This window comes from Elephas maximus, chromosome 7 (genome assembly GCF_024166365.1).
Source record: "Elephas maximus indicus isolate mEleMax1 chromosome 7, mEleMax1 primary haplotype, whole genome shotgun sequence".
Classification (NCBI taxonomy): domain Eukaryota; kingdom Metazoa; phylum Chordata; class Mammalia; order Proboscidea; family Elephantidae; genus Elephas; species Elephas maximus.
The window spans coordinates 101720584-101747415 of record NC_064825.1 but is presented as its reverse complement, the minus strand read 5'-3'; the positions used below and the strand labels follow the sequence as shown (position 1 = coordinate 101747415).

At 47.5% G+C, this 26832-nt stretch overlaps 1 long non-coding RNA gene across 1 annotated transcript; it reads right to left on the bottom strand.

Annotated features, from left to right (window-relative positions):
- Window positions 1-5221: 5221 nt before the first annotated feature.
- On the bottom strand, window positions 5222-25920 carry LOC126079753 (uncharacterized). The gene is made up of 3 exons (XR_007518245.1): window positions 25252-25920; window positions 21162-21667; window positions 5222-5698 (listed from the first exon to the last, which is right to left on the bottom strand). It is a non-coding gene; the product is annotated as an uncharacterized LOC126079753 (long non-coding RNA).
- Window positions 25921-26832: the final 912 nt, after the last annotated feature.

Sequence of the window (26832 nt, the reverse complement as noted above, 5' to 3'; positions counted from 1 at the left end):
GAGTTTGCTAGGCAGTCAAAAAGGAAAAGGGCATTCTGGGCAAAGAAAATGGCATGTGAAAATCATGGCGATATGGCAGAGCCTGGTACCTTGGGGATCTGCTAACAGCTGGCTGAAACAGTGAGGCAGGGAGGGCGTGATGAGATATAGGGTGGCAGAGGGTAGCCAAGGCTAGATCAGCCAGGGCCTTGAAGGCCACTCTAAGGAATTCCAAGAGTGCTCCTGAAGGCAAATGGGAGCCACCGATGGGTTGTAAGGAGGGAAATAATATGATGAGTACTGCATTTTAGATAAACCATTCCGCTGCAGTACAGACAATAGGCTGGAGGTGAGCAAAGCTGTAATGAGCTAGTCGAGTTATGAGGCTGGTGCTGTTATCCAGGCAGGATATGATAAGAGCCTGAACAAAAACCAACAATGGCTAACAGTTACCGAGCGCATACTATGTGTCAGCCAGGCTCAATGTTAAACATTTGCAAATATTATTGCATTTCATTCTTATAACTACCCCAGGAGATAGGTGCTATTAATATCATCACCCCTATATTACAGGTGGAGGGACAGAAGCTCAATTCCACAGCTAGTAAGTGGCTTCAGCACTTACTAGTACCCACGGACTTAACCACTATAGTACTCTGCTAAATAATAAAGGCAGTGGTGGTGGGTGGGGACAAGGGCTGGGGACTCAGGGCTGGTTGGTGGGGTTGGGGGGGGGCTCACCAGGACACTGGAGCGTGGGCAGGGGAGGAGGATTAACTAGTAGGTAAGGTACGCATGGGCTTACAGTAAGCAAGGTATGCAAGGGCTTAATTGTATTTACTTACTAATCTGTAGTGCGCGATTTCACATGGGTTTCACCACACCTAAAAGCAGGTGAAATTGTGCACTACAGATTAGTAAAAAAAAGTAAGCACAAATAAGCCCGGGCATACCATGCATATTTGGTAATCTACCCCAATGGGCTAGATTTGGCAATGGGCTCAACAGTGAACCCAAGTGAATGAGTGGGTTTGAGGGCCCTTCCATCTATGGTTCTGGGATTCTGGGAAAGTGTCCAAGCCAAGGAAGAAGATTCCAGTGTATCATTGTTACTATTACCATGGGCCTTCCCGTGGGATGATGACATGAGGCCAGGACCCCATCAGAAGCCTGGGCTGAAGCTGGAGTCATCCCTTCCTCTACCCCTTTCCCTGTAGTAGTTCTGGGAAAAGCGGTCCTATCCTGAAGCTTGGGCCCTAGAAGAACATTTCTGCAGCCTCCCCTGTCCTTTCAGAACACTGCCCCTCTCAGAGGGCTGATTGGACTCACACTGGAGGTTGACGAGGCAGTGTTATTGTAGGCACACTGGTGGATGGGTCAGCTTAGCACTGGTCATCTCAAGGCCAGACCCTGGCCTTCTCTTGCCTGAAGGCTGGCAAAGGGTGACCATCTCCTTAGGCCCTGAAGACTCCCATGTTGGGGTTGGGGAAGGGAGGAACGTCCCCTGAATGGCATCTGTTTCCTACAAGCGGTTTCCAACGTAAAGTGTGGCTCTGTTTGTGCTTCTTCTCGGGGGCCGCGATTTGAGATGCCAGCCTCCCCACTTATCTCTGTGGGCTTTTCCAGGCCCTGTTGATGACTGCGTCAGCTGACGTCAGGAGATGGACTACGTACATTGCTGCTGATTCAGTCTCCGGCCTTGGACGCCTTGGCCTCCACCTGCAGCTTTGCTTTGTTCTCCTCAGGTTGGGGTGTTGGTTTTCTTTTTTTAATAAACAAAGCTGAGGCTGACTCACAACTCAACTGAGGCTGCAGCTTGCTCAAAGCCATTAGTATCACCATGGCAACCTCACCATCCATGAACACTTGAAAATGTCATTGTCAACAGAGACCCTGCATCTTCCTTCTCACCTCACAGCAGCCCAGGGCCTCCATGGCTGCCTCACTGTCAGGGCTGGGTGGATGGTCTAGGCCTAGGCCTGGGCTCCCCTGACAGCAGGGAGTTGACAGTAGGGACTTGAGGTTCCTACTCATCCTCATCTTACCTGTTTGCCACTTGCATACCCTTCTGGAAGGAGCAGAGAAAATCTTTTATGCTGGGGCAGGCACGAGAGGTAGAAGTTACGCCCAAGTTTGGGAGTCTTACAAGCCATGAATTCTATTTGGGTGAATAAAACTGTGTTGTCTGGAGTTAAAAATGTACGTGAGAATGTTAATAATAATAATAATGTTGTTAGCTGCCGTTGGGTTGGATCTGACTTATGGCGACCTTATATACAACAGAAGGAAATGTTACCTGGTCCTTTGCCATCTTCATGACCATTATGTTAACAATAATAATTGTTGTTGGTGTGTGCTATATAGTTACCACTTATTGAATGCCTGCCACCATGAGTCAGGTAGAGTATGAGATACTTTACAAGCCTTATTTCCAATCCCTGCTATAATTACTTACCTAGACACAATTTTAATTAATACGTTAGTTTTAATTAATAGTAATAATAATATCTAGCATTTACTGAGTGCTAGACATTTTGCTGGAGCCCTGGTGGCACAGCGGTTAAGAGCTTGACTGCTAACCAAGAGGTTGGCAGTTCAAATCCAGCAGCCGTTCCTTGGAAACCCTATGGGGCAGCTCTACTCTGTCCTATAGTGTTGCTATGACTCAGAATCGACTCAACAGCAACGAGTTTTGGTTTAGAACTCTGCTAAGGACTTTAACATTTAATTTCACATGGGAAGCACTATGATTACCCCATTTTACAGACAGGAAAACTGAGGCATAGAAGGAAGTTAAGTCATTTGGCTGAGGTCACTCAGCTACCAAGAGATTGAGCTGAGCTTTCAGTTTGGGTCTGTTTGACAGGTGTCCGCATTACTTTGTTATCGCCTAAGGCTCAGTTGAGGTTTGAGCTGCACAGTGAGTAGATAGAGGCCCTGAGTTTGCCTGCTTTAGGAGACTTCCCCAGAGAGCCTTGACTGATAAAAAAAGAAAAAAAAAAAATTTTTTTTATAGTTCCCCCCAAAAGTGGGCCCTGACCACCCTCATCAGGATCACCTGGGCAGATTAAAAAATGCAGATTCTAGGCTCACTAAGACCTATTGCATTGGATTCCTGGGTGTGGGCCACAAGATTCTATATTTTATGGTAATTCTCCAGATTGAACGCCAGCCTCTGAGACTTTGGAATTAACTGAGCCCCTGGAAAGCCTGGGCTATGTCTTCTCTGTGGCACCTTCAGGGCCTGACCCAGGGCATAATCCTGAGTAGGGGCTCAAAAAATATTTATTGAACCTGAACAAAGAATGAATCGCCACCCTCAGGTCCCCCAAGCCTTTCCTGGGCCAGGTCAGCCCTGGCTCCTGAGAGTCTGTGTAGCCTGACTCCTGAGGTTCCCCAACACTGAGGCAGGTGGGCCTCTGATCTGGTGTTCCAACCCACATCGCCCCCCTCCCCACTATATGGCAGAACTGCCCACCAGGCTCTGCTCACTCCTTTGGCCTCCTCTGCAATGGTGGCAGCAGGGTGCACCTTTTGCCAAAAAGCTCCATTTGTTAGCAGGAATGAACTCAGTTCCTTAAACCAGTTTTCCATGTAGATGCTGCTCTGATTCCCCAACAAAATGTCTTAGGCAGGCATCCACTGTTGGCAGGAAGATGGTGTGGAGATAGAGAGGAAAGCTTGGGATCTCTTCCTCTGACAAGTTTAAAACACAGAAGAGACTTATAAGAGCAAAACACCCAAATATCAAGCAATAAGGCATTGGGTCTATAAGGAATGCTACCTGTACATTATGGAATGTTAAGCAGCCATTAAAAATTAAGACTTTTGAAGAGTATTTAATGACATAGGGAAATGTTCTTAAAAGAATAAGAAAAAGGCAAGATAAAGTCTGTATACCCTGGAAAGATGCTTGTGATGTGGCAGAGATGTCCCCTGCTATGGACTGAATTGCGTCCCCAAAAAAGATATGTTGAAGTCCTAACCCCTGTACCTGTGAATGTGAACTTGTTTGGGGAAATAGGGTGTTTCTTGGAAGATATTATCAGTTTAATCATGCCAGAGTAGGGTGAGTCTTAGTCCCAATTACTTCTGAGTGGTGTCTTATAAAATGGGAGAAGAGATACAGAGACAGAGTCACATACAGGCGGAAGACAGATGCCATGTGAAGATTCATCTACAAGCCAAGGATGCCAAGAAACACCTGGGGGTATCAGAAACTGAAAGAGGCAAGGAAGCTTCTTCTCCTAGAGCAGACAGAGAGCATGGTCCTGTCAATGCCCTGAATCTGGGCTTTTAGCCTCCAGAACTGTGAAAAATAAAATTCTGTTCTATAAAGCCACACTCTTCGTATATTTTGTTACGGCACCCCTAGGAAAGTAAGATATTCTCTGATATCTGTTCTCCCCTTTTGCTGTAGTAACAGAATCCCTACTTAGGTAAATATTACATTTCCCAGTAGCCATGGGACTAAGTTCTGGCTAGTAGGATATATAAGCAGAAGTGATCACGTGAATTACAGGCAGTGTCCTTTGAGGAAGCGTTCTTTGCTTCTTCTTTCCGGCTCCCTGGAATGTAGACGCAAGCGGCCATCTTGGGTCCTGAGGGGTAAGCCCTGTGTTGAGGATGGGAAAGATGGAAGGAGCCTGAGTTCTGATGATCATGGAGCTGCTGTGCCAGCCTGGGCTGCTGACCTCTGGACTTCATTTACTGGAGAGAGAAATCAATGTGTTTTGGGCTTACTGTTATTTTGTGTTTTCTGTCATCAGTAGCTGAAACAATCATAGTGTAAGATACATCATTAGGTAACCAAAAAACGCAAGTTAAAAAATAGTGTGAAATGTATGATTCACGTCTACTTTGAAATGTGTATATTTTTATGTATATACATAGGAAGCAGATAAAAAGGTTAAATACTAAAATGTTAGTATTTTTCAGGTTGGTGAGGCTACAAGGATTTTATGTGCTTGTCTGTGTTTGCTAATTTTTCTGCAACAAAAGTGTATTTTTTTAATAAGGAAAATTAATAAAGATATAAATGTAATGACTCCAGTTATGATAAAAAAGATACCTTTTTCAAAACTGCATGGAATAAAGACTGAAAAGAAGTGTACAGTTAAGGGCATGAGAAACTGTTCAAAAGGTATCATTTAGGGGAAAAACAGGTTACTAAACAATATGATTTCATTTTTTTGTAAAAAGAATAAATGGACATACATATATGCTGGAAAAAGAACCAGAAAGAAATATACCAGTATGTCAGTGGTCTGGCCTCCAAAGGATGGATTCTGGGAATTCTACTTTCTTCTTTATATTTATCAGTATTTTTAAAATTTTTACCCAATAAGCCTGTGTTAATCTTATTTAAAAATTATTTTTACTTAGACAAAATTTCAACAGTACAGCAAAGTATTTTACAAAGAGGAATACAACACACTCGTTTATGGGGCAGTGGTGGTTCGGTGGTAGAATTCTCACCTTCCTTTGATTCCTGGCCAGTGCACCTCACGCACAACTACTGCTCCTCTGTCAGTGGAGGCCTCCATGTTGCTATGATGCTGAACGGGTTTCAGATGCACTAGGAAGGATGGCCTGGTAATCTGCTTCTGCAAATCAGCCAACGAAACCCATCGTTCAAAGCAGTCTGATCCTCAGCTGATCATGGGGATGGCAGATTTTGTTCCATTGTGCTTGGGGTCGTCATGAGTCTGGGCCTAACCTGACCGCAACAACAATAAAACACACATCTCCACTACCCAGAATTAAAACTACTAATATTTTGTTCCACTTAGTTTCAGGCTTTTCTTTGTAAAGAAATTGAACAATAACAGTAAAGTCCCCTTTATACATTTCTATCACGATCATTAAAAAAATTCAAATTAGAGAGACGCTGTCCTTTCTGGGTCAGCCCAGGGTGGAGCTGTGTCGGCCAGGCGCCGTTCACTCAGGGACTTTTAACTCCCTTCTGCCTTCAGCCAAAGGTTTGGCTTTAAGAGACTGTTTCCAGGATGGAGGCGGCCTGGGTTCAAGGGAGGCAGATCTGCCCAGCGCTTCCCCTGGAATATCCAGCAGCAGGCAGGGCTGGAGGAGGAGGGTCCTGTGGAGCCCTTCCCTCCTGAGGTCAGCCGGTGCCCAACTAGTGTTTACCCAGAGGGTGGGGCCTGAATCTACCAGCTCTGTGGCCTCTGCTCTCAGGGGAGCTGGCCCATGGCCGGCCACAAGCAAGGGATGGTGAAACCACTGTCTCCTGTGAGGCCGAGTTGAGGCCTCTGCCTGGGAGGATTCTGGGAAATGAGGGCCTTGCAGCTAGGTGGTAAAGTGGTCAGTGGAGGTTATGCGGATCCAGATGGAGGAAGCAAAGAAAGGAAGAGGAGGGGAGAACTCACATTCACTAGGCACCTACTTATTGGTAACTGAGGCATTGGTGGTTGTGGTGCAATGAATTACTTAATATGGCCCTTCTAGCCATTTTTAGTCTTTGTAACTCTGACCAAATGACTGGGTGGGACTATGCAAATGAAGTATATGAAGCCCTAACGAGGGGATTGGTCAGTTTTACCACCCTGATAGGCTTAAAGGAAGATACTGAAAAGAGAGAGTAGGATCTATAACTCAGAAGATAGAGAGGAAGAACTGTAATACTGGAGATGGTGAGAAGCAGTGACAGAGAAGTGGCAGTGGCTGAACCAGGAGACCGGCAGGAGATGGCTCGGTGGGCTTCCTGGCCCACTGAGCTAGAAAGCTGAGTGCCTTCAGGCTGGAGGCTTGCTGGTGGAGTAGGGTGCCTCCGGGCACTTGGTGGAGCTAAGTTTGCCGACCCACAGAGCTAGGGCTAAATAGCTTCTGACTGAGGCTTACTGGAGGAGCGGGATGCCCCTGGGCACTTACTGCAGAGCTAAAAGAGCTTTGTAACACTTGCCTGAGCAGAGCAGAGGCCAGGCCCAGGGGCCAAGGGGCCAAAGTGCCAATAGCTAGGGAGAGACCTGCCTGCGGGCATGGTTGAGAAGAGCCTGTCCTGATGGAAGAACTGTATCCTGAGCTTTCCTGAGCCTGAATTGTAACCTGTTACTTCCCTAATAAACTCTGTAACTGTGAGTATGGTCTGTGAGTTGTGTGTGGCCATTGCAACAAATTAGCAAACTCAGCAGAGAAGTAGATTGTGCTGTGGGAGGGACAGATTGTGTCAGAAGTGGTAAAAAGAACCAGTGAAAGGAGATATGTTTGACCTCCACCTGGTAGGAATCAGTCTTGGGCTGTTGATATTGAATTTCTTTCCCCCTTTGTGAAGTTAGAGGAGGTCAGATGCCCCTGCCATGCCATTTTTTTCCCCATTGGTTCAGTGGTAGAATTCTTGCCTTCCATGTGGGAGACTTTGATTCCCAGCCAATGTACGTTATGAGCAGTGGAGGTCTGTCAGTGGAGGCTTGCCTGTTGCTATGCTGCTGAACAGGTCTCAGTGGAACTTCCAGACTAATGTGGACTCAGAAGAAAACTTGATGACCGATTTCCAAAAATCAGCCAACGAAAACCCCGTGAAGCAACATCAACACCAAGCAAAAAAATACAGGTGTGGTTACACAAAAAATGTATATAGGCATATAAGCATATGAGAATGAATATATGGGTACATATGTATGCACAGAAACCCTGATGGCATAGTGGTTAAGTGCTACGGCTGCTAACCAAGAGGTCAGCAGTTCAAATCCGCCAGGCACTCCTTGGAAATTCTATCGGGCAGTTCTACTCATTGGAATTGACTTGATGGCAGTGGGTTTGGGTTTTTGGTTTTGGTATGTATGCACAGACAGAAGTATCTATAATCATACGTACATACAGGTATGTGTGTGCATGCATATATATTCATATACGTGATATGTCACACAGGGGACACAGGTACAGACACTTCTTAGACATAACCAAACACCAACTCGAGATTGGTTTTTGGGACTTGAATACTTAGGACCATAGTCTCGGGAGACAACTCAGTTAATTGTCAGGATACAGTTCATAAAGTATATGTTCTGCATCCCAAGGTGGTGAGCAGTGTGTAGGGTCTTAAAAGCTTGTGAACAGCCATCTAAGATACAGCTATTGGTCTCTACCCATCTGGAACAAAAAAGAAAGAAGGAAACCATAGACTGAGGAAAGAGAGCAATCTACAGGACTGATAGTCAACACGAATCATGACTTCCTCCACCGTGAGATCAGAAGAACAAGATGGTGCCCAGCTACCACTACCAACCGTTCTGATCAGGGACACAATAAATGGATCCTATAAAAAAAAAAAAAAAATTTTTTTTTTTTTTTTTTGGAACAGGAGAAAAACGTGGAACAGAACTCTAATTCTTAAAAAGTCCAGACTTGCTGGACCAGCTGAGACTAGAGGACTCCCTAAGAGTATCGCCCTGAGATATATTTCAAACCTTAAACCAAAATTATTCCTTGAGGTCATCTAATAGCTAAATCACAGATTGGATCATAAAATAAAGAATATCACCTGTGAGTACTGAGCTTCCTTAAAAAAAAAAAAAAAAAATCAGCTATAGGAGACCAAATGGTCAAAAATTACTCTAAAGCACAGATGAGAAGGTAAGGGGGTAGGGAAACTAGAGTAGGAGCAATGGTACAACCAGAATGGAATGAATGAGAATAAGGACTCTTTGTGAAAAATGTAACCAACATTATGGAATAATTTGTGTAGAAATTGTTAGATGAGAACCTAATTTGCTATGCAAACTCTCACCTTAAACACAATAAAATATCAACAAAACAAGACAAAACAAAAAAACCCATGGATCACAATGGTCCTGATCTGCAACTGATTGTGAGAATGTCATAGGACTGGCAGAATTTTGTTCCAGTGTGCATGGGGTTGCCATGAGTCAGGGTCGATTTGATCGCAATTAGCAATATTCATGGGTAGTTATTATCGCCATTTTACAGACGAGGACACTGAGGCTTGGAAGGGTTAAGTCAGTTGCCCAAGGCCTCACAGCTCCCACGAGTCTGTGCTGAGATTCAGACCAACTCTAGGCTCCTGCTCCTCCTGCCACACCAGGCTGTGTCCCCTAGGAAGGAGCTGGGGATGGGGAGGGGCAGAGCCTTCTGAGGGAGACAGTCTGCATTGTTCAGAGCCTGAGGCAAGGCTTGGGGTCATTTGGAGGTTGATTTCCAGGAGCCGGTGGGGTTTCTGGGGCTGAGGTTTTCTGAGAAGCCTATCCTCACTAGGTAGGAGTCTACCTGGGCATCCTCGTCCTCTCTTGGAGAGTCAGAGAGGCTGGTAGAGTCTGAACTGAATTTGGAAAAGAGTTCCTTGGCGTCCTGTCTTCCTGACATCTTGGAGAGCAAAGGCCTTGGGGCCCATAGCCAGGCATCCAGGAAAACATCAGAACATCTTCCTGGAACTGAGGGGGAAATGAGTGAGGAACTCGCTCAGCCCTTTACTACCCACACGTGGGCCAAGGCAGGGATCAGGCTGGGGCATGGACCTGTATTTACGTGGGTGCATGTGGATGCAGGAGGCCCTGGGTGGTTGGCTGCTAACCAAAAAGTTGGAGGTTCAAGTCTACCTAGAGGAACCTCAGAAGAAAGGCCTGGCCATCTACTTCTGAAAAATCAGCCATTGAAAACACTACGGAGCACAGTTCTACTCTGACACACATGTTGACATGAGCTGGAATTGACTCAATGACAACTGATTTACTGGTATGCGCATACACACTAGCATTGGGCAAGGCGCAACCTCCTGGCAGGCCAGCCTCTCAGGCCTGTCCCTTGGTTCCAATATCTGACACACATCCCAAAGGTGGGACAGGCCTGGAGGCCCAGGCTGGGTCACAGACTGGCTCTGAGAGCCATCCATTTCTCTATGGGCCACCCAACTTCTTGGTTCAAATGCAGGACCAATACCCTCTCAATGCCAGGGCCATGGGCAAAGAGACACACATATTAACTGCTCTCGAGGAAGCCCTGTGTACTCTATCAGGCTTGAAGTCAGGGTTGGTTGAAATTCTGGCTTTGTCATTTACTTGCTGGGTGACCTTGAGCAGGTTCCTCAACCTCTCTGGTACTCAATGTTTTTATAAAATAGGGCTGTTGATGATGACCACAGATACATACCTCTTAAGGTGAGTGTACAGATAGTGCACAGAAAGTGTTGACGTGTTTTGCACAGAGCCTGGTATATAGCAAACACTCAGTAACGGCAGCTGATGCTTACGTGGCACCCCTCTACCCTGTCTCAGGATTCGGTCTTCACTCAGAAGCAGCAGGGGAGACACAAAACCTCCACCCTCTCCTCAGGCAGTGGGCATTCCCCTGCTCCGGGAACCACATCAGCTGAGACTGGGCAAAAAGAGGATCAGCCTAGGGGGAGGAATTGTTGCTGAATTTGAGATGCCAGGGAAATAGAGCCAGTCCTTGGAGCGAGGAGACCAGCAGGTGGCCCCTTGATTCACAAGACCTCACCTCCTGACGCTTCCTGGCTTGACCACCCCACCCTGGGCCCCACCTTCTCTCTCTGCCCCTGCTCTCCACAGGTCCTCACAGACAGGTCACTGAGTCCACTGGTGTGCCCAGGTTATTATCATTAACAGTAACAACACCTGCAGCTCCCCCCCTCCCACTTACTGAGCAGACTGCGCCCGCACCAAGCATTCTCTCATTTTGTCGTTATAACAACCCAATGAGGGGACACTATTATTGCTCCCGTAATACAGATGAGGATACAGATACAGAGAGGTTATGTGATTGGCTGAGGTCACACAGGTAGGATGTGACCCAGCTGGGGTTCTACTGAGGCTCAGAGAACATGGGTGACAGAATGAATCCCCATAGGCAGGAAGACATTCTGCAGACTTAGACCACCAGTTGCTAGGTCTCCTGATCTGGGACCCAGTAGGGTCCTGCTGGTGGGCTCCTGACTTCTGCTCATGGTCACCTAACTTGGCACCCAAGGGGCTGCAGGGTGGGGCTTCTGCCCACCTTCTCACTCGAGGGGATTCTGTCCTGCCACTCTGCCCAGTGATCCACAGCTGGGGGTAGGAGGTGAGGACCTGATGATTCCCTTCTAGCCTGGAGCAGGCGAAGTCCAGTTAGGAGAACAGGACCCCCTGGGGCTGTGCCTCTCCTCCTGTCCCACCCTGGTTGGGCCCATAGACCCTAACTGTCAGATCTGACCACCCCCTTTGTATACTTGGCCTAAACTGCCTGATAATCTTGACCAGCCTTGCCCTTTGACTGCATTCTCTCTGGTTCTAGCTTCTTCCCCATCAGCACTGACCTCACGGGACTGTGACCTCACCATGTCCTTCCCCCATACCTGCCCAAGTCATAGGATCAGTGAAGATGCCACTGTATTCCAAAGGTCTCCTACCAAGTACTCTGGTTAAGAACAAGTCTGGGGTGACTCTCAGACCTGAGGTCAAACGCAGCTCTGTCACTTACTAGCTCTGAGCAAGTTATTCCATCTCTCTAAGCCTCAATTTCCTTATCTATAAAATGAGAACGGCAATAATACATAACTCGAGGGGCAGCTGTGAGGATTAGGCAAACAAACGTAGGTGTAGTGCTCAGCATTGTGCTTGGCACGTATCAATTGCCCTGTAAACAATAATTTCAAATGCTTGGGAAGGAAAGCTTGGGGTTACCGCAGACTTAATAGGAAGCACCTCTGGGCATTCAAAGTCCTGGCTGGCCAAGTCATCTGTTCACTGGACACTTTCTTTGACATCTAATTCTCCCACATCCCAGCCGGCTGAGGAACAAGGTAGGCTCTCCCACGGCATTTTCCTAGGATGCAAGTATAAGCAGAGACCCATCAGGCATCTAGGCGTCCAGTGGAGCCGTCGTGACTGGAAGAAGGAAATGTTTTGCCCGGAAGCGGCATGTCCTCCATTTTGGTTGCCTCTAATGGAGCCCTGGTGGTACAGTGGTTAAGAGTTCGACTGCTAACCAAAAGATCAGCAGTTCGAATCTAGTAACCACTCCTTGGAGACCCTGTGGAGCAGCTCTACACTGTCCTATAGGGTCTCTAAGAGTTGGAATTGGCTTGACAGCAACGGGTTTGGTTTGGGTTTGGTTAATGGCAGTCTGGATGGTCGAACAATTGGGTACAAGGAACTCGAGTGTCCTTGGTGTAGGGCCTGACTGAATGTCTGGGCATTGCAATGCCTCTGACTGCCCATTTCTCAGCAGGGCCAACTCCTGGTTTCATCTGTAAGGACAATGTGAGATGGACCATACACTCCTCAGGGCTTTCTCTTAGGTGCTTGGGGTAGCAGGTCTAGGGGTCGACCCAAACTTTTTCTGTGCTTAGCATAGCATTACAGAATCTTGGGACTTTAGCACTTGAAAAGACTTCATACAGAACCTCAGAATGAGAGTGCTGGAAGAGGACCCCTATAAAACCACAGCGAGTTAGAGCAAGAGCCCAGACGGGCCTCTCATAAGATTGTACACGTTAGCGCTCGAAGGTCTTCAGACTGAATGGTGAAATGATTCCTTCAGAGCAAGACTCAGGCAGAGCCATGGATGTTAGAGGTGGAAGGGACCTCAGAGCATGTCTCCCTTATTTTATACCTGAACCTTCGGTTTCCTGTATGAGGCGTAGTGCATAGCTCTGGAAGAATCTTCTAGAATGAAGTTCATGTGACTACTGTAGGTATATTTAATTTGAGGCAGAGAGAAAGAGATAAGCTTATAGCTTTTCCGTGAGATAGTTGTTACAGGTACAAGAAGAATAGCCATTGGGCATTTATTCTACAAATATTTATTGGCTCATTCTGTGCATTGGGTTCTGTGCTAGGCACAGCAGGGATACAAAGAGGGCTTGAAACGTTGTGTTACGGGTAGACTTTAGTCCCTCAAAAATGTGTGTCAACTTGGCTAGTCCATGATTCCCAGTATTGTGTTGTGTGATTGTCTGCCATTTTGTCATCTGATGTGATTTTCCTATATTTTGTAAATCCTACCTCTTTTTTTATGATGTTAATGAGGTGGGATTAGAGGCGGTTATGTTAATGAGGCACGACTCAATCTACAAGATTAGGTTGTGTCTTAAATCAATCTCTTTTGAGATATAAAAGAGAGAAGCCAGCAGAGAGACATAGCGAACCTCATAGTATGAAGAAACAAGAGCCAGGAGAATAGTGCTTTGGACCCGGGGTCCCTGCGTTGAGAAGCTCCTTGACAGGGGAAGACTGATGACAAGGACCTTCCTCTAGAGCTGACAGACAGAGAAAGCCTTCCTCTGGAGCTGACGCCCTCAATTCTGACCTCTAGCCTCCTAGACTGTGAGAGAATAAATTTCTTTTTGTTAAAGCCATCCACTTGTGGTATTTCTGTTATAGCAGCACTAGATGACTAAGACATTTATAAGGTAAGATGTGACAGAAAACCAACCCAAACTAGCTTAAACAAAAGGACATTTATTGGCTCACGTAACGCAGAGCCCAGAGGTAGGATGGGCTTCAGAGTTGTTTAGTCCAGAAACTCTTATTTCCCTTCATTCTCTCAGCTCTGCTCTCTTCTGTGTAGTCCCATCCTTAAACAGGCAGCAAGAGGACTGCCATAATTCGAGGCCCAGCAGTGTCCAGAGGAAGAGAAAGACAGAAGGGTGCTTTGGGTAGCTCTCTCATAAAAACAAGAAAGTTTCTTTCCCAGAAACCCCCACCAAACCTTTCCTTGTGTATCTTTGGCCCTAACTGGGTCACATGCCTAGTCCTGAACCAATCCCCAAGACCATGGGAAGCCAGGCACTGGGCAGTTTGTAGGGCATGGGCAAAGTTGCTGTAACAAGGAGACAGCAAATATAGAAGTGTAAGCAAAATAGAAATTTATGTCATTTTCACGTAGGAATTCAGAAAGAAGCAGTCTGAGGCTGACAGGAGGGTTTGGCCATCCTTGACACATGAATTCCCCAAGTCCAAGGAGACTACTTCAATTTTTATCATCTCTCATTCAAGGGAAGATTTCAGGAAGGGTCAGGGAAGCGCGCGCGCGCACACACACACACACTCTTTCTCTCACACACGTTCCTTTTGAGAACACAGCTTAGAAGTGGTACAAATCACTTTGGCTTACAGTCCATTGGTGAGAACACAGACTCATGGCCACATCAAGCTGCAGGGGAGGCTGGGAAATGTAGTCCTTAGTGAGGTAGCCATGTGCTCTGCCAAAAGTCAGGAGTTCTATGATTAAAGAAGGAGGTCCTGGGTGGTACAAACAGTAAAGTGCTCATCTGGAGTCCCTGAAGGCACAAATGGTTAATTGCTCTTCTGTTTACTGAAAGGTTAGTGGTTCAAGTCCACCCAGAGGTGCCTCAGAAGAAATGTCTGTGGATCTGCCTCCAAAAAATTAGCCATTGACAACCCTGCGGAGCCCAGTTCTACTCTTACACACATGGGGTCACCATGAGTCTGAATTGACTCATTGGCATCTGGAGCCTTGGTGGTGTAGTAGTCAAGAGCTTGGCTGCTAACCAAAAGGTTGGCAGTTCCAATCCACCATCATTTCTTGGAAACCCTACTCTGTCCTATAGGGTCTCTATGAACCACAATCAACTTGACGAGGCAATGGGTTTGGTTTTTTGGGGGGTGGTGCAAATGGTTAAGCACCTGGCTACTGTTGGAATCCACCCACTCGGAAAAGAGGCTTGGTGACCTACAAGATCAGCCATTGAAAACTCTATAGAGTGCATTCTATTCAGAAACACATGGGGTTGCCAGGAGTCAGAATCGACTTGAAGGCAACTGGTTTGGTTATTATTAAAAAAGGGGAAAATGGATATTAGTGAACCAGAACAGGCTCTGCCAAACACTGATTAGTTTAGGCCCAGGTTCCTGAACCGATTATTGGGAAGAGTGGTGGGAATACCATTAGATCAGTCAAGCTCAACTACCAATGAAGCACATGGGCTTGCTTATTTAAGCCTCTGTTTACTCTGGGTATTTGCTACAGCAGCTTAACTTGTCCTCTATGTAACACACTGCGCCTTGCATTTCTTTGGGTTCTCTTAGGAAGTTAGAAGGAAGGAAGGGGGGAAAATGGAAGCTGATTGGCTAACCAGCGATGTCTACTACATTACCTACCCTTAAGGTCCTCAGACTCCGGGTGGGGTGTGGGGGGGACAGATTTAAATAGATAACTAGAGTAAATGTGACAGGTATGAAACTAGCAGCAATATAAAAACCCAGTGCAGGCGAGTTGATTCCGACTCATACCGACCCTATAGGAAAGAGTAGAACTGCCCCATAGAGTTTCCAAGGAGCACCTGGCGGATTTGAACTGCTGACCCTTTGGTTAGCAGCCGTAGCACTTAACCACTACGCCACCAGGTTTTCCAGCAGCAATATACAAATCTTCATAAAAGCAGAAAAATTCAGAGACGGCTTCTCAGAAGCGATGTTGTTGTTAGCTGCTGTAGAGTTGGCCCCTGACTCATGATGACACCATGTACAAAGGAACGGAATGCTGCCCAGTCCCGCACCATCCCCATGATTGGCTGCAGATTGGACCATTGCGATCCATAGGGTTTTCACAGAAGAGTATAATGACTTCATTTTGTCTGGGTCTGAAAGAATATGTTTCCAAATGGTTTGGGTTGGGAAGGGCATTTCAGACAAAAGGAATAGCAAAAGCAAGGAGGTGTGAACGCCCACAGGGCACAGCTAGTGGTTGGGCATGGCCAGAGAGTGGGAGGCTGGAAGGTACTTTGGGATCAGTTAATGAAGGGCCCCTGAAGGCCATGGGGAAGGAGGTGGCCTGTCTGACAGGCCTCTGGAAGCTGGGAATGGTTTTTGAGCCAGGGAGAGAGATGATCAGATCTATGTCTTTCTCTGAGGTAGGGACTGGAGGATGACTACTTAGGAAGCTATTTCACAAATTCAGCTGAGTAATGAAGAAAGCCTGAATCAAGGCTGTGGTGGTGGGAATGGAGACAAAGAGACAGTGTGACCAAAATTTTGGTGGTAGAACTGACAGAACTTGGAAACTGGGTGGCTGAGAAGGGTTGTGTGAAGACAAACCAAAAAAAAAAAAACCAAACCCATTGCGGTGGAGTCGATTACGACTCATAGTGACCCTATAGGTCAGAGTAGAGTTTCCAAGGAGGAAACCTATAGGGTTTCCAAGGAGCGGCTGGTGGATTTGAACTGCCAACTTTTTGGTTAGCAGCCAAGCTCTTAAGCAATGCGCCACCAGGGCTCCTGTGTGAAGACAAGGGGGTTTAAATATGGTTAAATATGATCCTAAGTTTACATGCATGTTCTAGAAACCCAGAGAAGGATTACAGGAAAGGCAAGTTTGGGGAATGTCTTAGTTGTCTAGTGTTGCTATAACAGAAATACCCTAAGTAAAAAAAAAAAAATTAGATGGCTTTAATAAAGAGAAATTTATTCTCTTACAGTTTAGGAGGCTAGAAGTCCGAATTCAGGGTGCCAGGTCCAGGGGAAACCTTTCTGTCTCTGTCAGCTCTGGGGAAAAATCCTTGTCATCAATCTTCCCCTGGTCTAGAAGCTTCTTAGGCACAGGGACCCCAAGTCCAAAGGACACGCTGTGCTCCTGGACCTGATTTCTTGGTGGTATGATGTCCCCTGTTTCTCTGCTGGCTTTTCTCTTTTATATTTCAAAAGAGGTTGATTTAAAACACAACCTAATCTTGAAGATAGAGTCCTGCCTCATTAACATAGTTGCCTCTAATCCTGCCTCCTTAACATCATAGAGGTAGCATTTACAACACACAGGAAAATCATATGAGATGACAAAATGGTGGACAATCACACAATACTGGGAATCATGGCCTATTCAAGTTGACACATATTTTTCGGGGGCACAGCTCAATCTATGACAGGGGTTGAGAAGAGAAAATGACTTCCCACTTCTGTAAGCCTGGTCCATGACAGACTTCCTTGGGTTCCTTGAATGTACGGCATTCTCTCTTAACTCAAGACTTTTGAACACTAAGTCCTTATTCCATGGAATACTCCCTCAGCCTCAAATCTCCAACTGGCTAATTCCTCATTTCCTCGAATATAATTTCCTGACCCCCTAACCTAGGCAAGATACCTTCTTATATACTTACAGCACCCCACCTCTTTTCTTTACATGCCTCTCACTAGTGATTTTTTAATGTCTGTTCTGCCTCAATAAGCCTATAATTTCCATGAGGGCAGAGACGGCATCTGCCTTGTTCAGTGCTTCTTTCTCAACACCTAGACAGTGCCTGGCACACAGTAGGCACTTATAGTGGTATTGAGACCTCCAATAGCTGCCATTGGAAATAAGGGTTGGGCAATAGTTCCAATCTGAGCCAGTTCGGATGTGACACAAGACAATGAGGTCACCATGAGGACAGATGATATGATCCTTCTGTAGGTGTCGATTACTCTAGACCAGTGGTTCTTAACCAGGGAATGATTTTGCCCCCCAAGGGACTTTGGCATGGTTAGGGACATTTTTGATTGTCATGACCAGGAGGTGAGGTTGCTACTGGTGTCTACAGGGTAGAGGTTGGGGATGCTGCTAAACATCCTACAATGCACAGGACAGCCCCCTATAACAAAGAATTATCCAGACCAAAATATCAATAGTGTCAAGGTTGAGAAACTCTATTCTAGAAATGGGCAAGCCAACTGGCATGGCTAATTTCCAATTTGGCCTACTGGCTGCTATGCCCCAACTGAGTAAGAGCAAGAGAAGCTTAGCAGCTGTCACAAGAAATATGGATTTGTGATGTGTAGACAGGAACCACCTTGGATTGGGTCTCTGTCAAACGCCCCAACACCTTGGGCAGTTTCCCCTTAACTGAACTCCCAGCCATAAGCCCAGCTTGGCACTCACCTCTCTCTGACTCATACCGTTGGGTTTCTCTCACTCTTTGGTAGAAGTGGCCACCACACTCTTCCCATCCCATCTGCCTCGCTGATTATTTTCAGCTTGGCTTGCAGAGACCCAACGCTGCAATTACTCCTCAACCTCAACGGCTCCTTCTGAAAATAACATTTGGGTCTAAGAAAACCTCAGTCTGGTGGGCTGGTTTTTATACTAAATGGTTAAAGAGTGGTTGTGGGCATGGGGGGTGGGTACAAGGGAGTGGCACAATGGTACAATTAAGAGAAGAATCTGGTAGAAGGGGAAGGAAAAGGAAATGAAGAGAGGGAAAAGGTGGTGGTGGTAAGGGCTATTGCAGAAAGCAAATATATCTACTGGGCAGGGGTCAGCGATCTTTTAGAAGTCGTATGCCAAGTCTTCATTTATGCCTCTAATTGAAGGTTTGCCATAATAACCCACCCCCACCCCCCAATTATTGAGGCCTGGGAAATTCATGTCTGCCTGGGCCACAAGAATTACTCGATGGGCATGCCAATCTTTATCCAAGCTAGTGACCAGATTTTCCAACCCCAAAATAGGAGCCACATGGTCTGACATAGGATTTTTGTGCTCTTTCCATATGGGAAAGGCAGTCTGGGAAATGTAGTTTCGATGCTGACAGTGGAATTTCTAAGTGTTTCCCTGATTATCTATTGCTTGCTTCCCTTCCTTTTTATCTCTTGTAAGATATAAGGTGGTGTAGGCCACACCCCAGGGAAACTCCCTTTTACATTGGATCAGGGATGTGACCTTAGTAAGGGTGTTACAATCCCACCCTAATCCTCTTTAACATAAAATTGCAATCACAAAATAGAGGACAACCACACAATACTGGGAATCATGGCTCAGCCAAATTGATACACACATTTTTGGGGGGACAATTCAGTCCATGACAAGGACCAATCCTTGGAGAAGGAATCATGCTTGATAAAGCAGAGGATGAGTGGAAAAGAGGAAGACCCTCAACAAGATGGACTGACACAGTGACTGCAACAACGGGCTCAAACATACCTACTATTGTGAGGATGGCACAGGACCGGGCAATGTTTTGTCCTGTTACACATAAGGTCACTATGAGTTGGAGCCCACTCCACAGCACCCAATAACATCACAACAAAATGAAAACAACACTTATCTCCTAAGATTTTCACAAGCCAAAAGGTCAGCAGTTCTAATCCACCCGGTGCTCCTTGGAAACTGTATGAGGCAGTTCTACTCTGTCCTATAGGGACCCTAGAAGTCGGAATCAACTCGATGGCAAACGTTTTTTTTTTTTTTTTTTTAAGTGCTTAGAAGAGTCACTATAATCACTCAATATATGTTAGCTATTATCACCACCTCCAGAGTTCTCAAAGTGTGGTACCCCAAAAAATTTTAGCTAACATATATACATTTTTTTAGCTTAATAGTTATGAGTGTATTTTCATATGCCTTAAAATATATAACTAGCACATCGGAGCTGTGGTGTTGCTAATGTTACTGCTTAGGGCAAGGCTACACAGGAAAAAGGAATCGATTTAAAGTTAATTTAAAGAAAAAGTTAATAAAAGTCATTTGAAAAAAAACTATATAATATAGGTGGAATGTGGGTCTGGAAAACATCCTTAAGGTAATCCTTGAATGGCCGAAAATTTTAGGGGAACTAGTCTGTGATGTCATTGTTGTTGTTAATTGCCCTCCAGTGGGTTCTTACTCATGGTGACACGACGCGTGTCAAAGTAGAACTGCTCCAAGTAGAACTGCTCCGTAGGGTTTCAAGGCAGGTTGGAAGCTGGTTGCCAGGCCTTTCTTCCGAGGCATCTCCGGGTGAGTTCAAACTGTCCCGCGCTTAACCGTTTGCCTCCTGCTAATAAAACCTGCTAAGGCAGCTGGTTGGAGAAACGAGGCAGGGAAGATATTGACCGAGGCGCTATCAAAACCTTGCCTCTCCCCTCTCTCCCCTTTCTGAGAAGCCAGGCATTAGGAGGCAGGGAAGGAAGGCCTGCTGCCTCGCTCCGGAACCCTCACAGCATTGTGGATTGAGGGGCTTGGGGAACGGAAGCCGAAGCCATAGGCCTAGCTCTGGAAACTAAAAGCCAACTCCCCACCTCCGCTCTCCCGGCGCGATCCCGGCCTCTCTGATTTTTTTGGATCACTGGGTCAATCAGTCAGCCAGTGCCTCGGGAGAAGTCTAATTAAGCTCAGATCGCGCGCACTAGCAGCCAAAGGTCTCCTTGCCAGCTCGCCTGCGCCCCGCCCCGCCCCCAGTACATCTTGTGAAAAGCTTCTCCCCCGCCCGCGGGGCAGGGCTCAGCCGCGCATGCGTGCCGGCTCGGCGCCCAGAGCCCCGCAGCAGGGCTCGGCTCCCAGGACAGCGTTGCAAACTGTTGCATCAGACTGCAAGCAGCCTGCCGGGCCGCCAGGGTTTCTAGGAAGATAGGAAAGGTTTGAGATTCCCTGTGGTCGCATGGGAGCGTTGGCCGTCACTGACGGTGTTTACACGCTGGTTACATGAGCCCTTGAAATCTCCAGCTTGCCCCAGTCGGAGACGACCTTGGCCACAGGTGAAGCTGGCTGAACTTCACCGCTCCTGCCCCCACCCCACGGCCCCAGGCTGGACTAACTGATCTGCTTTATTCATGGCAAGGGCCCTGAAGGAATGAACTGGACTTCCTTTCTCTTCCCAAGTACAAGAATGCCCCTGAGGAATTTCTCACTCTGTGAAAGTGCAAAACTAATTTCCCCAGACAGGCGCTGTTGCCGGTTCCCCAAAGGGCTTGGAAAAGACCCAACAGGAATGTTCAGTGATTTCCACATTTCTTCACCCCCAGCAGCTGGACACACAGAGCTTTAGCTAGGGGCAACTCTGGCCACTGGGAATTCTTGGTGGGTGCACACACGTACTTGGTCTTTCACAGATAGGCCTTCTTTCTGGCATATCTCAGGACCCCATGTTACTGAGAAATTGGACACTAGCCAGGGAATGCACAGCCAAGAACCCTGCAAACCCAGCACACAGGATGAGTTCCCTAGAGCCGAATGGCTTTGTGACTCAGGTCAACGGTAAATTTGTCCTCCTTACTCTCCCTCACTCTTAGTCTCTGGGCCACTCCCTCACAGGGAGAAAAAATAATGCTCTACCTAAGGGGGCTTGGACAGTCTTGGGGGTGGAATATTCCAGAAGAATAAGAGTACTGATTTGGAATCTGAAATTTTCAGGGACGTAATCTGAACTTTATGATTTAATCTCTTCTCTGTCTCATTTTGGAATGGGTCAAGACCAAGATCATTCAGTATTAATAGACTTCCCAGAAAGATGAAAACTGGCAATTTACCTTAAGCATTCAGTCTTTTCTAGGGTGTTGGTGGTGAACGTCTGTTCCACTTGAAGAATCTTGAGAGATAAAACAGGCCTAGTGTGCTTCCTCGCCGTCATTATTATGAATCACTCAATCCCAAGATTCAATTAAAAAAAAAAAAGGACCCAAAAGACTCATAAGTATTATGGACTTGTCCCTTGCCAGACGGTTACTGTTGTTTGTTTAAGCCAGCATTTCCCTTTGAACGGTAGAGTGTTATGTCACTATGGGATTTTCAGTGTAACAAAAACCAAAAAAACCTGTTGCCGTCAAGTTGATTCCGACTCATAGGGGTTCTATAGGACAGAGTAGAACTGCCCCATAGGGTTTTCAAGGAGTGGCTGGTAGATTCGAACTGGTAACCTTTTGTTTAGCAGCTGAGCTCTTAACCACTGCACCCCCAGGGCTCCATTGTAACAGATGCTTCATAAATATGGCCTGAGCGATTTTGTTCACCATCTTAGGAGCTGAAGGAATGACACCTAGAAAAAGATGGGAAGGAGTGTCAGCAAGTACAGGAGCTGAAACATTCTTGGGTTCTGCTTCTGAGGGTATCGTTGTTGTGTGCCATCAAGTCGATTCTGACCCATAGCGACCTTATAGGACAGAGTAGAACTGCCCCATAGGGTTTTCTAGGCTGTAATCTTTATAGGCCCCAACATGTCTGTCAGTTTGTCGTGCTTTGGGGACTTGCGTGTTGCTGTGATGCTGGGAGCTATGCCACCCGGTATTCAGATACCAGCAGGGTCACCCATGGAGGACAGGTTTCAGCTGAGCTTCCAGACTAAGACAGACTAGGAAGAAGGACCCGGCAGTCTACTTCTGAAAGGAATTAGCCAGTGAAAACCTTATGAATAGCAGCGGAACATTGTCTGATATAGTGCTGGAAGATGAGCCCCCCAGGTTGGAAGGCACTCAAAAGACGACTGGGGCAACAATGGGCTCAAGCATACCAACGATTGTAAGGATGGCGCAGGACCGGGCAGTGTTTCGCTCTGTTGTGCATAGGGTCGCTATGAGTCAGAACCGTCTCGATGGCACCTAACAACAACAACAACAATCTTTACAGGAGCAGCTTGCCAGGTCTTTTCTCCCAAGGAGTGGCTGGTGAGTTAGAACCACTGACCTTTCGGTTGGCAGCAGAGCACTTATATCAGGCCTCAAATCTTTTCTTGGAGGGCCAGCCTAGTAGGTGTTGCAAGGTGGGGTCCTGGGATCAGGCATGTGGTCTTAGGGAGTTTCTAGGAGCTGATAAAATGCTAGCTATTTCCAATAACAGTCCCTAGCTGGAGAAGCAAGTCATTTACTGTCGTGGGGTATGAAAGTTGGAGCCACGAGGTCAGGAGCCAGATGGGAATGGAAGAAGGTGAACACGTGAGGGCACAGACTTATTTCTTAGGTTCTCTGCTGTACTCCCAGCACCAACATATCATGAGCTCTCAATACATGTTTGTCAAGTGAATGCCCTAAAAGAATGCAGGAAAGAGCAGACACAGGAAAGGGCAAGCAAAGAAGCCAGAGAATTTTGCAGGAGGCAGCCTGGGCTGCCCAGGGCTCTCTTGCATTGATTGAGTGAAGAGGAGAATCCTTTCGGTTAAAGACATAGGAAAATAGAGTCAGGCCTGTTAAGTGACAAGCCTTGTGAGCTCCCCTCTGCCTTGGTTTCTCTGTTTGGAAAAATCTCCGGTTGGTGATTCCAGAGCAGAGCAGTTATTCTATTTAACCAAGCCTAGTGACATCATCAACTATTGCCTCACTTTGACTGAATTCCCAGAGCAAGCTTCTGGAAAAGCAAGGGCTCTGAGGGAGGGTAAGTGACTGAAATCTAGAGGACTGGAAAATCCCCCAGAAGCCATGCTTTAAAACCATAAGCAAACTGGTGGCCCAGATGGTTAAATAATGCCGAGGTACACTAAAAATAAGATTCGTTCCTCACATTTAGTGGCTGCTCACAGAATCTAGACCCTATACGGAACCCAGACCCAGACAAAGCTCCTGTTCTAAGAGCTTATGATCTAAATTCCTTGTGGAAAGTCTGTCTTTGAAATGTTTAAGGCACCTCATTTAATCCTTATTTCCACTTCAAGTCATGTACCTCCTTCCTGAGAAACCCACCACATTTTAAGCTTGTAGCTGGCCCTCCTGTTTTTGCCATTTATGTGCCAATTTAAAGGGTGGAGAGAGTCACATTAATTTTAAAATAAAACACAAATAGCAAAACGAGGCCTGGTTAAAGTAAAAACCACAGAAAGGATTCTTTTTTCTCTCATACTTTTCAGATTTTCCTAGAACCACCTTTATTTCCTCAGAGCTCAGACATAGAAAAGCAAGTAGGTCTCTTGGATGGTCATCCAAGCTGAAGCTTAAAAGCTTCATTCCTAGTCTCCTCTCATTGTATCTTTAGGTCGTTTGTTTTAATATAGATATTGAGATGGCATAAGCTTTGTTATGTTTATTTTCACCACAAGAAAGTATCTTTGAGTTATGTTTTTCTTTTTTTTAGATATTTAGGTCCCAAATTGGGGCTTAGGAAGCTATTCAATCCCCCAGTTCATGTTCTAAGCACAGTTCATGTTCTAAGCACTCTTAAGAGTGTGTTTTGGTTTGTTTTTACAGGCTGTATCTTACTTTTTCTTTTGAGTTATGTGAGCTTGTACATTCTGCACGTCAGGAGCATGGCTTTAAAATCAGACATTCCTGGGTGGAACCCCAGCTCTGCAGCTTGCCAGTCGTTTGACCTCATCTGTCAAATGGGAATAAAGACTCGATGGCAACGGGGTTACTGCTCAGAGCTGTTGTGAGTATTAATGAATCAAGGCACCTAAAAGACTCAGCACAATGGCTGGCCCAAGCAAGCACTTAATGTTGTTGTTAGGTGCTGTCCAGTGGGTTCCGACTCACAGGGACCCAATGCACAACAGAACGAAACACTGCACGGTCCTGCGCCATCCTTATAATCAATCGGAGCACTTAATACAACGTAGCTATTAGGAAAACAGCGTTTCATCTATCTGCTCCTTCCTTAACAAATGCTTACCTCTCTTTTTGGAGAAAAAAGAAAATTAGTTATCCCTTCCAAGCGGATGATTTCTCCACATTTTAAATCACCGAAGAGACCATCAGAAGTGGAGACAAGGCCGAGTCTGACTGGCAAATACCTGGGCCATTTTATGGATTAGGAATCAGTGTCCCTGTGTCTTTGTGGGATAGTATCAGTGTTCTCGTCTCTCCGCAGGAGATACTAAACCAGATGCGCAGGGGCTGCGGAAGCCTAAAAGGCTAACGGTGGGTGACAGGAACACAGAAGACAGGGGGAAAAGTGATTAGGAAAAGCAGGCTCGGGGCTGAGGTGAGGGGCCAGAAAGGTGCCGGCCTCCAGGAATTAAAGGCTCTCGCTTGGGGCCTCGGATGGCTGGGGAATCCGAAGCGCGTGCGGCAGCGCCCTCTGCTGGCCGTGTAGGGCAGGCGGCCAACCTGGCGCCTGGCCCCGCCGCTCTGCAGGTGGGACCCGGATCCCTCCCGCTGCCTCCGCCTCTGCACCATCCTTTCTAAGGACGCCGCAGCCGGGTCCCCGACCGGATTACAGGAGACGCGTCCCTACCCGATGCGGCGAGCTGAGCAGGGAGGATGCTCGGGAACACCCCATTCACCTGGGAATCGGAGGCCGCAGGAACCCACCCCAAATTCTGCAGGGGCTGCGATTTTCGGACTCGGGGCTAAAGCCTGCTGGGCCATCGGAGGTGGCTTGGAGGTGGCATCGCCTATGGCCAAGACCGCGGGTTCTGCGGACAGAGAGGAGCCCTGGGTTCGCTTTCTGCCTCATCCATTTTCCAGCCAGGTGACCTTGGGCAAGATTCTTAATTTCCATGTGCCTTAGTCTCCTCATCTTTAAAATGGAGAAAATAATCCCGACCTTAGTGGGTTGTCATGAGGATTACATGGCATCAGTCAGCATGGGTTGGAATTCCGGCACTGACACCCGCTAGCTGAGTGACCCGGGGCAAGTTTCTTAACCTCTCTGTGCCCCAGCTTCCTGCAAAATAGGGATGATAATGGTAGTACTTACCTCCGAGGGTTCTGCCTGCAAAGCGCTTAACACAGTGCCTGGCACAGAGTGAGCGCTCAATAAATGGTGGCTAATATGGTTGTTGTCGTTATTATTTTCTTAAAAGCGCTGATCAGAGCTCTAGCTGGCGGCTATTATTAGTCTTTTTCGTGGGTCAGGCTATTTCTTTCCGGGCATTGTTAAAATCTTTTACCATGCGCTGGCGTCCTAATCAGTAGCCGAAGGACAGCCGGCCTTCCCGAGTTTGGCAAATCGAGGTTCCCCTGGAGGAGGGCCAAGGACGCGGCCGCGGGCTGCAAGGACCGGGACCTCCCGGGAGGAAGCCCGCGCCGCCGCCGCCGGCGCCTCCATTAGCGCGCGTCAGAGCCGCAGTGACGTCGCCAGGCCCGCTGGCGGTGGAGAGGAGAGGCGCGGAGAGGCGCGGCCCGGACACTCAGGGAGGCCCGGGTGGCGGGGATGGCCGTGGTGGCCCGGCAGCGCAGGATGCGTCCCGGGCCGCGCCCCAGCCGCTGGTGCCTGATTCTCCTCGGAGGCTGCAGCCGAGGCGACCCACGGGCAGCGGGAAGGTATTTTTGCCTGGGTCGACTTGCCCCGCCTGCCTGCGCTCTCGGGTTCCCCCTGCAGCCCCGCGGGGAGATCGGAGATGCCATCGCCTGGTCTGGTGCCAGGTGCACGCCCAGCGGGGCGCGGGGCTGACCTCCCGGTGGCCGCTCAGCCTGCTTGGTCCTTCTCCCTGTCCTTCTCACCCCTCCTCAACCTCATTCGTCTTCGCCCCCCAGGGACAGGCTTAGTTTCTCCCTCCTCCCACCTCCTCTGGACCAACTCATTTACTCTCAGCGGTTAATAACCACCCATAGGAGTCGCCGCCGGCTCCCCAGCTCTCTGCAGCCCCTGGCTCTGGGCTGAGCTGCAGACGCGTCCATTCCACCGCCTGCCGGACAGTTCCACTTGGCCTGCCCAGCACACACCTCAAACTCGCCACGACTCACCCCATCATCCCACTGATGACGCTACCACCCACCCCATCATCCCAGACCTTTCGCGTTCCCTCTAAATACCTCGCCAGGCACCCCTCCCACATCTCCATCCTGATTTTGGCCCTCCTCCCTTGGCTATTGATATATTCATCTCAAGGTCTCCTTGTCTGCACTTCTGCCTGCCTCAAACCTGTCCTTCACACGTAGAGTGGACTATCTACAACCCTCGGCTGCCACGCCTCTGGCTGCTTAAGGCTGCCCAGCCTGGGAGTCCAGGCCCTCCCTGTACTCCTGGACACCCTCCTCCACCATTGTCTATCTCACACCTTAGGAGCTAGTCCTAGGGCTGGACCCCACTGGGGCCACACTATCTAAGGTCTCCAGTGTCTTTGTTGCTGCTGGGAACTACCCAGGGAATTTACTGCTCACCAACCCCCCACCCCTTCCTCCTCAACTGACTTTCTCTTAGTCATTCTCCACAACTCAAGCTGTGAGTCACATCTTTAAGAATGCCTTCCCTGTTCTCCTGTTACCAAAAGCAGTTGCCATGGAGTCATTTCCGACTCATGGTGACCCCTGTGTGTCAGAGTAGAACTGTGCTCCA